Source organism: Chelmon rostratus, chromosome 15 (assembly GCF_017976325.1).
Source record: "Chelmon rostratus isolate fCheRos1 chromosome 15, fCheRos1.pri, whole genome shotgun sequence".
Lineage (NCBI taxonomy): Eukaryota > Metazoa > Chordata > Actinopteri > Chaetodontiformes > Chaetodontidae > Chelmon > Chelmon rostratus.
Genome location: NC_055672.1, coordinates 6,212,558 through 6,217,916, shown reverse-complemented (window position 1 = coordinate 6,217,916; position 5,359 = coordinate 6,212,558).

The window sequence follows — 5,359 nt, the reverse complement described above, 5'->3', positions numbered from 1 at the left end:
CATAAGCAGAGATGTAAATTGGCAATTTGTGGTTTAGAGGAGGTTAGGTGCTGTAAGAGTTTATCTGTCCACCCCGTCCAAGCCTGGTTGCTGTTTCACCACACTTCCAATCATCATAATATAAGCCTCCTGCCTAAATATTCCTTTAAGGATTCTTCAGTTACATATCACAAAAGTAGTTCTAGAAAATCCCAGGTGCAGTAAAATTGTATATTACTGGGTGAAGGGGACATTGGTCTGGCTGCATCTTTGCTAGTATAATAAAGAATATGTGTAGGACGTAAAATACACCAGATTTCAAGCAATTTCCATCCAGAATCAGATCAATGAGAACTTTACTCTGTTCTCTCTGGATGTCTCAGGCTTGAGACAGCAGTTAAAAAGTGGCACTTTATCTTTCAATTCAAATAAATTAAACAAAAATTCCTTCGAGCTCCCGCTGGCAGCCTTTTCAGATGTAGGGGGAAAGCTACTCTGTTTCACTCTAGGATGAAAAATCGAGTTTATCTTTAGGTATCATTTTCTAAATCAGGTCCTGCAGAGTGAGGAAGGGCAGGAGGACTGCAAGATAGAAAGGACTGCAAAGAAAACATCCTGCTCGATCCATCCCTCTTTGGCGTCTCACCCGCCGTTCGTCTGTGTTGCCCTCTTTGCATCCCTCGCTCTGTCCTCTTTTATTGTCTTGTTGCTGATGCTCTCGGCTGTGTTATCTTTCTCTTAACTCATCACCTTCTCATTTCTGTTGCTTTCTTTTTTTTTCGTTTGGCCTTTGCTCTCTTTTTCAGTCTTAATCCCATTCTTCTTCAAAAGCTCCCCTCCTCTCCGTCCTCCGCCCTCCACGCTCCTTTTCCACTGATGTGGCAGAGGGAGTGGCGAAGAGGGAGGAAGGCTACTTCTGGAGGCTGTGTTGAATAATGCATGCCTGTTAGAGCAGAGCCGAGGAGGCTGACATGGATGGAGGAGAGACTATTGAGCTGGATGTAGAGTTTTGATAGTGTGCGAATATGGAGCATTTATTATAATGAGACATGAGCAAGGCAGGTTAGTCACAGAGTGGAAATAAGAGATTCGATAAATCTAGATTCACACATGCAAAAGAGACGTGTAGCAGCTCATATTTGTTTTTTAGATGTGCACACAGACACATCCATCAACACGTTAACAGCCAGTGCATTGTGTTCATGGCTAAACCCAGTTTCATTTCATCTACCCGACACCCGAATCTGACATGTGAAGCAGGGTGCATGTGTGGTTCAGATCTGACAGATATGAGGGGTCACTCCTGCCCTGTAGCCCTGTGACCTCATCAGACAGTGTTGGATTATGGGTAGTGGCACTCGGGTCTCACAGCTGTCTCCATGCTTAGGGCGCAGCGGTAGTGAGTCACCCCTCACTCGGACACACTCGCACAGCAGCTGGACTGCAGGGTAGCTGACATTTAGCAGCGGAGGGGAAAAGCAGCGAGCGTGAGCTGGAAAAAACAACAGAGCTCAGCTGATGGTATCAAACATGTCAGCGTGCTGCAGAGAGCGAGCAGCACATAAGCTCGAATTTAGTGTGCAAATCGCATTTGCTTGTTGGTCTGCCCGGTCTCCTTGCTGCAACAAATCGACTTTGCAATGATAACAGCGATCTATTTACCTCTCAAAAATCATTTGTGAAACAATGGATCCTTGAGTTAGCTAGAGAATGAAGCTAAAGTTAGCTCCAGCAGTCGCTTGAAAGTGCTGTCTCCAGCTCACCTCTTGCACAAGGGTCATAATTTTGCACTTGATAGCTAAATATCATGCCAACAGACTGAGGCTAAAGCATGGAAAGACGCCAGCATCCTCACAACTGATGATCCATGCAGGATTGGCTACATAAACTTGTATTGCACTGTACTGCTATTTAGTCCAAATATTAAATGAGTGAGCACGTATGATCAGAATGTTATATCATTCTAACATTACCCTTTTGGTTGCTCATCTTACATACATGCTATACATAAGATACATTTCACTTGAATGTTTCATGAGACAGCTTTCAGGATGAGGATTAACAGATGTGTGACTTTGGGGATGGTTGTTGAAATGAAAGCTTCCTCAAATGCAATAAAGATCAGGACAGAGATGCTAACATCCAAAACTCTGATACTTTATTTTTTTAAACATAACCTGTACCCTCAACTAATTTAGGCTTGTTAGTTAGCAATGCACTTCTTGCCCTTGGAAGTAACACTCAGTTGCTGCTGTAGGCCATATGTTAGTTAGCCACAGATGCTAGCAACTGCAGCTCACATTAGAGCAGAGCAGATAAACTCCCTGTTTAATGCTATCTTTACACTTTTTTACTTTTTGAAAAGGCTAAAAAAAAAAAAAGACACCATCCTCCAAACTCTTTATATAAACCCTAGCTAATGCACACTGCTTCAGCACAGCTTGCTAAGCTACAACTGGACCATCGCTGTTCGGGGATGGGGGCTAGCAAACACTCAGCCTAATGCCTCGGTGTGTTTTAACTTTTAATGCTGTGTTTCAGTTATGTTTTATTTTGTAGGAAATGTTCTAATGTAGCCGTCTGTGTTTAGTTAATAATGGTGGATATCTCAATTTTTATGCTTTTCGTTTTTCAAGAGCAACAAAGATGGCTGCCACAAGCAACAGCGCTACTGAGCTGGACATATGAAAGCAATAGCCTGGTTTTGCCTTTAAATTGTCTGTTAGTGGGTGAGCTTGTAGCTGAGACATGTCCCTTTAAAACTTAATCGGCTGGTGTAAAGGCTCAGTCTATCAGGGTGAAATAGGTTTTGGCTGTGACAGATGGAGCAGTGACTCTAAAACAAATGAAACTTGGCTGCAGTTGTAAAAAGGCACTAGAGATCGCAAACTGCCGCCAAGGCCAAGAGTCCACTCTTCTGAGACATGCAAATCTATCACTATATGTGTCTGGATATGCTTCCAAAAGAATTATGTCAAAACATGGCTGTGCCTTGCTGAGGCCTCATCATCTCTGCAAAGTTCAGTCATTTTTCCTTATCTGGAGTGTATTGGAGACATTTGGGATGTAAGTAAAAGTAGGCTATACCAAGTTTCATAACATAACCTCCTCTACGAAGGTTAATATTTGAGGCCCCACTGCAGCTCCTCTAGGTTGGATCACTGCTTAACCATGAGGCCTCCGCTGCTTATTCAATGGCAATGCTGATAAATGTTGCAGACACATGCGCATCCTCTGTCTGTCACACATTGCAGCTGACATAAATAGGCTATCTATGGCAAATAACATGGCCATGTGCTAAATATTTGATCAGAGACTAGCACCGACTTAATAATTTAGCAACAGGCCTTTACATGACTCTCACTGCCTCTGCCTCTGGAAATGAATGGTATGGCGGGGATGCATTCCCCCTCATGTCATTAAACACCAATGCCGCGCGCCAAGACCCCCTCAAGTCAAGCTGCGTCTGTGGAAAATGTCACATGCCCAGAAAATGTCCAATCGCTGTCTACGTGTGGCATCATTATATTTGACAGACATGTCCTGTGTGACCTATACGTCCACTTTGTACTGGTTAGGGTAATTTGCTGCTGCAGCCCTGTGCGGTAATTTCACAGGCGATTGATCTCCTGCAGGGCTGGAAAGCGGTGAAATGACACGGTTAGGCGAGAGAATCAAGTGAAACAGTGACATAGCAAACTCATCATTTACTTTAACCGCCTATGTGAAGCTAGCTGTTACGTTTCCCGGAGTTTGTCACATAAACTGTAGACTTTAAACATAACTGAACTGCTCAACTGTGGTAAAATGTTACATTTTTCTCACGTTTATGTGTAAAATAAACGTAAAAACCCACCTAGCATTTATTTAGCACAGTCGATTCTTTACAATAAGAAAAATGTTTGATGTGTTGTATGAATCAAACTAGCAAGCAGACAAGTAGACATTAATCAAAAGACACATAACAAAATAAACAAACAAAATATTTGAGACTTCCCCACTTGAACAGGCAGCATATAACATTCGCCCTATGCTTATATCCCACGGTACATCAAAAATTCACATCTCTTCACAATTACATACTATAATTTAAAAGCATCTTTTATATCACCTTGTGTAATAAACTCTAAAAATCTTTCCCAATTGTCTTTAAATTCAGAAGTTTTCTTCCTGATTGCATAGGTAAGCACTTAAAGCAAAGATCAGGAATACTCTGGTTAAATCTGTACAATTTTACAGGAGTAGTGTACAATCCCATTATCCACTTATATTGTATCATGCGTAGCCGGGTGTTAATGGTCTGAGAATGGGTCCTTGAGCATATTGTATCCCATTCATCCAGTGATATTTCCTCATTTAAATCTAGTGTCCATTCTTGCCTCTTTCTCTCAGAGTTATCCTTGTTGTTATTAACCAAAATTTCATATACTTGAGCAACCTGCCCCTTGCTGAAGCAGTTCTGTGTATGAATCAAACTTACCCATTGAATGCATTATTAATTCTGTTCGATGTAAGATACATAATTTATGGCAATAAAACACTGTATGTCCTTTTTTCTGGATAACTAGAAATAAAGCAATAATGATGCTGCATAAAAGTAGTAAAACTCAAAATTCATTGAAGTAGAAGATAAGTATGATGCACCACTGTAGGTCTCTATAAAGCGCATAAATTACAGGGATATTGTGGGCATATTGGTGGTAATCCTCGTGTCATGGTTGGATCGGCGCGCATCACGAGGGTGGGCTGGAACAACGACGTCCGGTCAGCTCACTGTCTCCGGGCCGGTCGAGGGCGATCAGGAAACAAACCGGATGAATAATACACCGTGTCGGCGGTCACATGTCGTGCAGCGGGCTCCTTAATGATTTAAAGCTTTTTACATCATCAGCCTCACCCTCCCACCTGCCACCCCTCCCCTCCCGCGCTGATGCACCGCGCAGCCCGGAGATGCTGCTGCTGATGCTGGTGACCGACTGCGGCATCCGACATGGGCATCCTTTAATCCGGTCGTGCCACAGTGAGTGTTTTTCCACCACTTCTTCTCTCCCTCTCGTCCTCCCGTTATCTCCTACTACATCACCCCTGTCCCCCAGCGGCACCCCTCCACCTCACTCCTGCTCCTCCTCCTCCTCCCTTTTTTTGTTGTCTTCCTTTGTGCAGTTCTTTTTTTCAGGAGCGATGGCGCATAACGCGGCGGAAACCGCGCGTCGTCGTGGAGGTGATGTTTGGTGAGTGGACGGAAATGTCGGGAAACGGGCGCCTCACCTTAACGGTGTGCCTCTTTGCGTGAGAAAGGGGAAGGAAGGGAGAGAGTTTAGGGCGGGTGTCGCTTCTCCCACCGGACTAGAGCTGCAGCAGCCTCCGCTTGGAGGGTCGA